General features: G+C 37.0%; 1 non-coding gene across 1 annotated transcript; it reads right to left on the bottom strand.

Moving 5' to 3' along the window:
• Positions 1–267: 267 nt before the first annotated feature.
• Positions 268–341, bottom strand: TRNAV-CAC (transfer RNA valine (anticodon CAC)). Its single transcript has one exon. It is a non-coding gene; the product is annotated as a tRNA-Val (tRNA).
• Positions 342–10,703: the final 10,362 nt, after the last annotated feature.

Genomic DNA, 10,703 nt, shown 5'->3' with positions numbered 1-10,703 from the left:
TCAAATTAAAAGAAATTTGCAAACCCTACAATAAAAGGTCAAACAGAATCTTTCTGGTGTAGAGGTGACAAACTGAAAGGTCAAACAGAATTGGCTGTATATTGATGCTACCGTGGAATCAAATTAAAAGAAATTTGCAGACCCTAAAAGGGCTTGTCTGAGCCCGGACTTGAACCGGGGACAAACTGAAAGGTCAAACAGAATTGGCTGTATATTGATGCTACCGTGGAATCAAATTAAAAGAAATTTGCAGACCCTAAAGGGGCTTGTCTGAGCCCGGACTTGAACCGGGGACCTTTAGTGTGTGAGACTAACGTGATAACCGACTACACCACCCAGACAGATGTTCAAGGTTTCAATCTTCTTTTTAATGGGGTTTCGGACATTTCATCAAAATGTCTGAGCCCGGATTCGAACCGGGGTGATTGTAAATATGCCATGGAATCGATCGTCTTGAGGAAATTTTATAGTTGCCCTGGAGGAAACTTTAAAACCCTACTGAGAATGTCTGCGCTCAGACTCGAACGGAATTTTTAAACGAAAATTTTAATACCCTAATGAGAATGTCTGAGCTCAGACTCGAACGTAATTTTTAAAACCCTAATGAAAATATCTGACCTCACACTCGAACCGAACGTAATTTTTAAAACCCTAATGAAAATATCTGACCCCACACTCGAACCGTAGAAATTTTAAAACTAACGAGACAAAAAAACAGCTTGACAAAAAATAGCCGAGTTTTTTATTAAATAAAATTTAAATTTAAAAAAAAAAATCTATTCAATTCCTCTCAGCCAAAAATCTATTCAATTTGAATTAGAATGATGTGAGTCGTACTCTCAGCCAAATGCATTTTCCTTTTAATATTTTTTGAAATACATTTGTGTTGGCATAATGTTAATTGAGTTTATTTTTTTTCAAGTATTTTACAATTTAGTAAACTCTAAATAAAAAGATAATGTTGACTATAATAAAAATAGAAGTGATGATTATAATTTTATTATTTTTTAACAAGTGTTATAGAGTAGCTATTACCTGTGACTTAGTATAAATATAGTAAAATTAAAGTTAAAATATTGAATTCAAGTTATTGTTAAAGTTTAGAATTTAGTTAATTTAGGTTTTACTAATTACTATATTGAGGTATTTTGTTAATTGTAATTATGCATTGTGGCACTCGAGAATCTAATCCTACCCAACCACAATAATAATGTCTTATTGTAGTGATAATGTTTTTGTTGAGAAAGTTGTCTACAAGGTTTTACATTTTGTGTAAAGTATAGATAGATATATTTTAGAGGATAGTTGTTTTTGTTAGACATATTTGTGAAAGATGATAGGTTGAATATATTCCTTAAAAAAAAGCATCAATATTAAAAATAGAGATGCTTTATTTACTTAGTTATTTGTTGCTAAATTGATAACCATTTTAATTTATTAACCAACCTTCTTGTCTTGTTAAGTCAGCAAAATTCTAGTGATCTTGGAACACTTTCTCCTTTTTTCTCACATAAATAAAATTTTAAAGAATCTCAATTAATCTCTTACCTTCTTAAGGTTCGATAGACCATATTGGTCTTAGTGAAGGTAATCATCATCATCAATAAATTTTCACTGATTTCTTATTGATATTAAGTAAAATTATATAATTTTTTTACTATAATTTAATTTGTTTGTTGAAATTCATTTCAATCAAATTTGGTGCGTTTAAATCAAATTTTGTAATAAACTATAAATACCTAGGTAATATAAACAAATGGTTTTCATTTTTTAAATAATTATATAATAATTAAATACATCTATATTAATTTGTTTAAGTGTCTAACTACTTTTTTTTTTTTAAGTAACGATTATTTTTATATTAATCAACTCGTAAATAGGTCAATACATTTACGTTAAGGCCATATTCTTTTTCTTCATGGTTGCAAAATGTTACAAAAAATGAGCTTATTTTTGCCTTGCTACTTCTTATTACAATACTAATTATGCTTAATTTATGGTACCTCCAAAAAACATCACTATACTCTATATACTTGCAATGCATAAACAAGTGCTTGGGGTGCTAACCACAACCAAATTGGTCTAGATTAATGGGCCCAACTTGCCCATTTTTCTCATTGTTTGTTTGCCATGGATGAGCCTCTTTCACTCGTCCCACAAGTTCTTCTTGCAGAGGGAGATCCTCTTACATTTGTTGCTCCAAATGTGCCTCCTTCCCCTATCCTATAATCGTCTCATGTGGTGGATTGTTTGTGATCCCGAACACCTCCTTCAATATTCCCAGAGTTGCGATTTCCACTTTCAATTGTATATTATCCACTTTGAATGTTAAATTCTCCACTGCTGGCTGCAAACAATCCACTAACTTCTGCAAAACTTATAGTCGATGAGAGATCAGTGGAAAGTGGGGTCAAGCTTCCCTTGCCAACTTTTCAAACACAGTTACCAATCAAACGAGAACTTGACTGAGTTTTCAATTTTTAGAGTTAGCAAAAAATCATCCGATTTTGAAAAGTGTTGATTCAGAATACACATGTTTTTTTTGGAGCATATTTTTGAGACTTTAAATTTTCTTTATGCACATTTTTTTAAATGTTAGTGATTTTTATGCCAATTTTGAAAAGTGTTGATGCAACATCAACCCATTTTTTTGGCTTATTTTTGACACTTTATTTTTATTTATTTATTTATTTATATTTTAAGTATGGATATATTTTTTAAAACGTTAGCTATTTTGACACTTTAAATTTTCTTATGTCCTAAGTATGCACATTTTTTTTAAAATGTTAATTATTTAACCATCTTTCAAGTTGTCTTATTCCTCTTTTAGGTTTTTTGTCCTAAGATGTTTGTTTTTTAAGGGTTTTCCAAACTTGTATTTTTGTTTATCTTTGCAATGTTTTTTTATAATGATTTTTTTTTTTTTTTGCAAAGTTTAAAAAAATAATAAAAATAATATTTTGAAGTTAGGATTTTTCATATATTTATATATCATTAATTAATACTTCAACATACATAAAATAATTGTCACTAAAAAGCACAAATTTTGCATATAGATATAATTAATAAAATACGTATTTTGGGACCTTTTCACTAAAAATAACATGTTGAATAAAATATTTTTATGAAAAAATTGAATAAAAAAAGTTGAGAATTAGCAAAATTTATGAAATTTCTATGAATTTTATATCGAAATATGATGACATTTGAAGTTTTATTTTTCAAAAATAAAAATGACACAGACAAAATTTTAAGTAAAAATAACAAAACAAAAAAAGGTTAAAAAAGTAAAACACTAAAAACCCCAAAATAAATAAATAAAAACAAAAAACTTAAAAAGTACAATTAAATTAAAAAAAAACATTAAAATATAAATTGGAAAAAAAAACATTAAAATGAAAATTAAAAACATTAAAATTTAAAAAATTTAAAAACCCATTGAAAAAAATCATTAAAAAAAAATTAAGAAAAAAATATTAAAAAAATCAATCCCACCAGCCGGGGGCCGAATTATTAACGCTCTATTGGCGTTGAACGCCCCTCTGTCAGCCCTGTGACATCTTTTTGACCCTGAGCTAGTGTAGGGTCGATTCTAGGAGCCTTCGGAGAGAGATAAAAGGCAAGGATTCATATGAATCATAGGTTAGAAGCTTGCATAGTGAAGCATACGATAGGTCGACATTTGCTAAAGGTGGAGGTTGTTACTTTGCATATGTCTTATGTTTTTCTGTAGTATTTAACTAAAATTTTGAGTCTATAAGCAACCTTGATGTAAATTGGGATGTAGATATATAATGAATGTTGGATAGTTATGTGTCACATGTATGTTTTCTTTTGTATGTTGTGCAAAGATTGATGATTAGTGAGCTTGACTATATAACTATTGCATTGTAGCGCTTGGCAGATTTTCTTATATTTAATGAAGTAATAGAACATATGGTTGGGTTTCTCCTCATGGTTCGAGTTAATGTCTAAATGTAATTCGTTGGTGTACTAATTTAGCTATGTTTACTATTCTACTACAACTTTAAGTAGGTATGAATACCATGTTCATGGTTAGGCTTTTGGAAAGTATGGTAATGTATTCACCTTCTATCATGTTTCTATAAGGAACAGTGTCTGATATGTCAATGTCATCCCAAATGTCAAAAAGTGTAAGTGTTTTTAGTCCTCTGCAAGTTATCAATGGTGACTTGCACACTAACTGGTAGACAAGAGGGTCTACAGGCCTTATGTAGTGCATAGTCTTAGGAATATGGTTAAGTGTCCATCTGGTGGGAATCCAGTGTCTTAAGCCATAGATGGTCCTATCAGATTGCAAAAACATGGATTTGATAGTCACCCATTAGCATCTCAAGTGAGACTTCACCCACTTCGTCGATGTTGCTGAAAGGGCTAATGTTGAGTGGGTTTTTGTTGGCCACTATGCAAGAAATCTTGGGTTTGTCAGAATCTCACGTGCCAATAAATGGTTCCATTATCGGGAATGAAATGGTCGTGTGATGAGATTGTCTCGTAGGAATGTGGAAGCCATGGAATCCCACCAAGGAGGAGGTCTATCAGTGTTTTAAGGGAAAGAAACATGAGTTTCCTATAGAAGAGATAAGGAATAAAAATAAAAGCATAGGGAAATGGTTGCAAAAGCACATGTTCATTAAGTTTCATGAAATTTTCTTCAAAGAATTCATGAACCTATTAATAGAATGGGTGTAGCAGCTGAAGGACAATATCCTGACATACCATCACAATGGACTGATGAAGTGGACACTAGAAGAGGTACACCAACTACAAGCAATACGTAATAAAACTTCACATGCTATAGACTTTTTGTTTGAGAGTGTGTTAGCGGGGTATATTGTTGAGTTTGTGATGGAAGCAACATTATCGTATAAAATAGTGGAGAGAATTTTTTTTGAAGGGACTGCGAGGAGATTCATAACATCAATACCATTAGCTATCAAAATGTTGCTGCATGACCATAGAGTTTTGCCTCTAGAGTATGACATCATGAGAAACTAGACAATTCACGAGGGAAGTAGGGGAAAACCAGGAGATGTTCTTGTAGAAATTCCCACTGTAGATCACCTGATTATGCAATATACTAAAGCAAAATACTAGATCTACTTCTACAACAAAATTTGCGGAAGCTTAACCATATATGAGCAAGATCAAACAGAACACATATAACTAAGAATGAGAAAGAAATCACACATGAACACAAAAGAATACTCTGGGGAAAGCCTAAGCTAAAAACCCCGATCTCTGTATTATCATACAAGTGGAAAATAGTCCGGATTACACAAAGCCTTAGCTCGGAAGCTATCCAACTCTCAGTACAATCCCTCAATACAGCTCATAGATTGAATAGACACAACATATGACTATCCTCAGCCCTCCAAGCCTCTTATTTCCTTGCGCAGTTTTTCTTGGGGTCCAATGATGCCACCTATGTGAAGTCTAGCCTCATACAACTCACTGAACTCAAAAATAACTGCACAATCCTTAAGGAATGAATTCCTTCTGCATGCAAGAGATATTCACAATGGAATATTCCTGCAACTGATAGTACATTGTCCCTCCATCTGATCTCAACTGGGTCTTTGACAGAACTGACATGCATGAGTTATTTATGAGAGAATATTCAGTTATCTGAAGTGTAGTAGTTACATGCATGCATGCATTAACTAACTGAACTCACAATCAATTCCTCCAACTGTTGGAACTAATCTAACTAGACTTAACTCACCTTTATCTCTTTAACTAAGGGTTAAATTCCTCAATCAAAGGAATAACTATTGCATGTCCTCACATAGACTTAATGTTTGTTTTTCCTCAACTAATTAACTCAAGATGAATTAATTAATTATTTTACAAACAGCTGCTAAGATCAAATTCGAATTTTAGTTCATGGACTAACTAAAATTGGAATGTATCCCGAAATGCTATTTATGGCAATGTTATTTTTAGCACTTCTATATTTAGCATTTATTGTTTCTATTTCAACACTCCCTCTCAACAAGAAAGGGATTATCAGTCACCCCAATCTTGTTTCTGTGGAACTCGAACTTGCATTTTGACAATGCCTTAGTCAAAATATCTGCATCCTGCTCCTCGGTTGAAACATGCAACAACAACATGATCCTCTTCACCACACAGTCTCGAAGATGATGGTAATGAATATTTATATGCTTGGACCTGTCATGAAACACTGGATTCTCAAAGAGTTTGATACAACTCCGATTATCGCAATATATCACGATTGCATCCATTATCTGACCAAACAATCCCACTAGAATCTTCCACATCCAAATGGCCCCACATGCTGCTTGACTGGTAGCCATGTATTCAGCCTCTGTTGAGCTAAGTGCAACTGAACTCTGTATCCTACTCTACCAGGAAACTGCAGCTGAACCAAGGTTGAATATTCCTCCAGAAGTGCTCCTCCGGTCCGATGAAATCCTTGCCCAATCAGCATCTGTGAAGCCCTGAAGCTTCACTCCCTCTGTCCGTCTGTACCAAAATACATACTGAGATGTGCCTCTAAGGTATCTCAACACATGCTTCGCTGCCTTCCAAAACAACTTGGTAGGCCGAACCATAGCTTGACTCAGATGGTTCACCACAAAGCACAAATCTGGTCATGTGTTCACTAGATACATCAGTGAACCCACAAGCTGCCGATAAACAGTAGCAGCTACTACCTCACTTGAAGTAGCATCCTCCCTCCAGTTACCAGCTAGAGGAGTCTGCATGGTTTTCACTTCTCCATGTGCAATTTCCTGAGTATCTCATTGGCATACTTGCCTTGAGACACAAACACTTCCCCATCCTTCTGCCACACCTCCATGCCTAGAAAGTAGTGCATGAGACCCATGTATTTCATTTCAAACTCTCTTGCAAGGTCCTCCTTGCAAGACATGATCCACTGATCATCACCTGTCAAAATCAGATCATCAACATAAAGTACAATGATCAATGGCTTACCTTCTACCATGATGTGGTAAAGGTTCACATTTGCTTCACTCTTCGTGGAGCCCAACCCAGTGAAATAGCTGTCGATCCTGGTGTACCAAGCATGAGGTGCTTGTTTCAGTCCATATAATCCTCGCTTGAGTCGGCACACATGCGACTTACGATCGAAGGTCTCAAAACTTTCCGGTTGCTCAATGTACACCTCTTCCTCAATCTTCCCATTGAGGAATGCAATCTTCACCTCCATATGATGGATCTTCCAACCCATTTGAGCTGATAGTGCCAACATCAATATGATAGATGAGTACCTTGCTACAGGAGCAAAAGTCTCATCGTAGGCGATCCCCTCGACCTACGAGAAACCACACGAAACAAACATTGCCTTATGTTTCTCAACACTGCCATCAGCTAGCTGCTTTACCTTGTAAAGCCATCGGGAACTCACTACTGACTTGTGCACTGGTCTAGGGACAACATCCCACACACTGTTCCAAATGATAGGGTCGTACTCATATACCATATCATCAACCCAGACTAGTTGCTGCACTGCTTCCTCGAAAGAAGAAGGTTCAGTTGCTACACACTCCCCAACGAGGGCCATGTAACCAGTGTACCGCTCGGATGATCTCCTCTATTTGCGCTGAGAGGATGGCTACCCCACATTCTCTTGCACATCTAGCATCAACCTGTCAGCTTCCCATGAGCATTTCCACCCATCTCTGGAAGACTCTGCATCAGTGGATGTCTCCACTCCTGGATCCTCTCCATGTGGCTGCTTCGCTTTAGTCTGGGGCTTCTCCTCCTTTGGAACCAAAAGTTCCTCATATGCATGCAACTTGAGCAACCTCTCAAGTGATACTCGCATGGCTTTCTGCTCGTTGAACTTCAAATCTCTGCGTGCCACAATCCTCTAACTGGAAGGCAAGAACACCCGATAGTTGTGGGGTGTATCAGTGTACCCCACAACTATCCCCATCTTAGTTGTTGGATCTAGCTTCTTCTAGGCATCTTTGGTCACATGGAAATAAACCTATGATCCAAAGATCCTGAAGTGACTCACATCTGGTCACTTTCCGAAAAAGGCCTCTATAGGTGTCTTCATCCCTAGTATACGGTGCAGACTTCTGTTTTGCAAGTATGCTATTGTATTGCATGCCTCAGCTCACAAATGAAGTGGTAGGCTTTGGTCATGCAACATCGCTCGATTTGCTCCCATAATGGATCTGTTCTCCCTTTTAGCCACCCCATTCTGTTGTGGGTTGTGGGGTGCCGTCAACTCTCGTATAATTCCTTCTGTTGCGCAGAAGACCTTAAACTGTTGGGAGACATACTCTCCACCATTGTCGTTTCGCAAGGCTCTTATTTTCTTTCAAGATTCTTTCTCTGCCAAGAATTTGAACTCACAAAACCTCAAGAAGGTTTAATCCTTCTTTTGCATAAAGTAGATCCAACATCTACGAGAAAAATCATCAATAAAAATAACATAGTACCTTTGTTTAGCAGTGGAGGCTATAGAGAATGGTCCACATACATCTGTGTGAACTCGCTCCAAGATTGCTCCAACTCTACTGTCTCGATCCTGGAAGGAAGCTTTTGCATACTTACCCAAGGTGTGACCTTTGCATGCATCCACTTGCTCCAGTTTTCCCTTGGGTAGTCCGATTGAAGTTTACTGCATGATCTTCAAGGCCTCATGGTGCAAGCGGCACAATCTTCTATGACATAGCTCGCCAACATCTTGGCTCTACACGACCTCTGCTTTGGAACTCAATGCATCAAAATCTTCTACCTCTAGCTTGTAGAGATTCTTTACTTGAATCCCAATTCTCTTGCTCTTTCCAGTGTCGATATGCCTTAGGAATACCTTTCCTTTACTAAAGACTACATCATAGCCTTTATCTTCTAGCATAGCAACAGCCATAAGATTCTTCTTCAGACCTGGTACATACTTTACTTCAGTTAAGGTGACAGGAGCTCCATGCTCCCTCTGAAACACAACCGTACCTTCACCTGAAACACAATAATTTCCATCATCACCCATCTCGATGCGCATCTGGAGATCCTTCTCCTCCAGGGTACTAAATAGATTCTTGTCACCTAACATGTGGAATGAAGCTCCACTGTCCAGGTACCAAACACATCCCACCATGGATGAAACCATGCATGCGATGAGAGGGAAATCCAACTCAAACTCTGAGGCCAGTGCCTCACCATCGAATCCCTTCAAGGATCCTTTCTTGGATTTCTTCAGTGGACAATTCGTAGCATAATGGCCCACCTCATGGTAATGAAAGCATTGCACTTTCGATTTGTCAAACTTCTTCCAACCATGGGAAGAACTCGATTTGAGATGGGATTTCTTCCCTTTCCCTTTCCTAGCTTTACTCGCTAAAGCTAGATTTTCTTCATAATCTTTCTTTGATGAAGATCCATCTTTGGTGCTTCTTCTTATCTCCTCCTACATCAGATCTGACCAAAGTCGTTCCCAATATGGCAGTTTCTCTCTTCCATTACCAAGTCTTGGTAGCTATGCCAGCTCTTAGGAAGACCGAGGAGAGCAAGACTCACCATGTCATCATCGACAATCATGATCCCTACACTTCCAAGCTCATCCCTGTAGGTGGTGAGCTTGGTCAGGTATGTTGAGATCGTGTCACCCTTTTCACACTTGATTTTTTGAAGCTTGTCTTTCAATGCCAACTTCCTCTGATCACTATTGTTTTGATATAGATCCTTCAATGTTTTCCACATTGAATATAGTGTCTCCTTCCCATGGAGGCTCAAGACAATGTGGTCTCAAACTCCCTCCAGGAGGATTCTCCTCTCTCTAGCCACACATTTCTTCCATTCCGCCAATTCTTGGGCATTAGCTGCTATGGGCTCAGGGACTTCTTGATCAATGAAGTCCTTCAAACCATTGTCCTCTAATACCACTTCCATGTGATCCTTCCAGGCTATATAATTTGAGCTGCCATCAAGGGCATACTCGAGTCTCAAACCATTGAACGCCATTGGTGAAATTGAGATGTGATAAGAACTCGATTTCTATAATCAGGAACTTGAAACTTTGAACTTCTCCCTTCTTTGTATACTATTCTTTGCTTTGACCACCTTTTCTTTGATACCATGTAGAAATTCCCACTGTAGATCACCTGATAATGCAATATACTAAAGCAAAATACTAGATCTACTTCTACAACAAACTTTGCGGAAGCTTAATCGAATATGAGCAAGATCAAACAAAACACATATAACTGAGAATGAGAAAGCAATCACACATGAACATAGACGAATTCTCTAGGGAAAGCCTCACCTAAAAACCTTGATCTCTCTATTATCATACAAGTGGAAAATAGTCCGGATTACGCAAAGCCTTAGCTTGGAAGCTATCCAGCTCTCAGTACAGTCCCTCAATATTGCTCACAGACTGAATAGACACAACATATGACTATCCTCAGCCCTCCAAGCCTCCTATTTCCTTTTGCAATTTTCCTTGGGGTCCAATGATGCCACTTGTGTGAAGTCTGGCCTCATACAACTCACTAAACATAGAAATAACTGTGCAATCCTTAAGGAATGAATTCCTTCTGCATGCAAGAGATATTCACAATGGAATATTCCTGCAACTGATAGTACATTGTCCCTCCATCTGATCTCAACTGGGTCTCTGACAGAACTGACATGCATGAGTTATTTATGAGAGAATATTCAGTTATCTGAAGTGTAGTAGT

This window comes from Pinus tabuliformis, chromosome 8 (assembly GCF_031772625.1).
Source record: "Pinus tabuliformis cultivar Carrire ecotype Pingquan chromosome 8, CPIR1, whole genome shotgun sequence".
In the NCBI taxonomy this organism is placed as follows: domain Eukaryota; kingdom Viridiplantae; phylum Streptophyta; class Pinopsida; order Pinales; family Pinaceae; genus Pinus; species Pinus tabuliformis.
The sequence above is the reverse complement of the archived record's forward strand: the minus strand, read 5'-3'. Positions and strand labels throughout refer to the sequence as shown.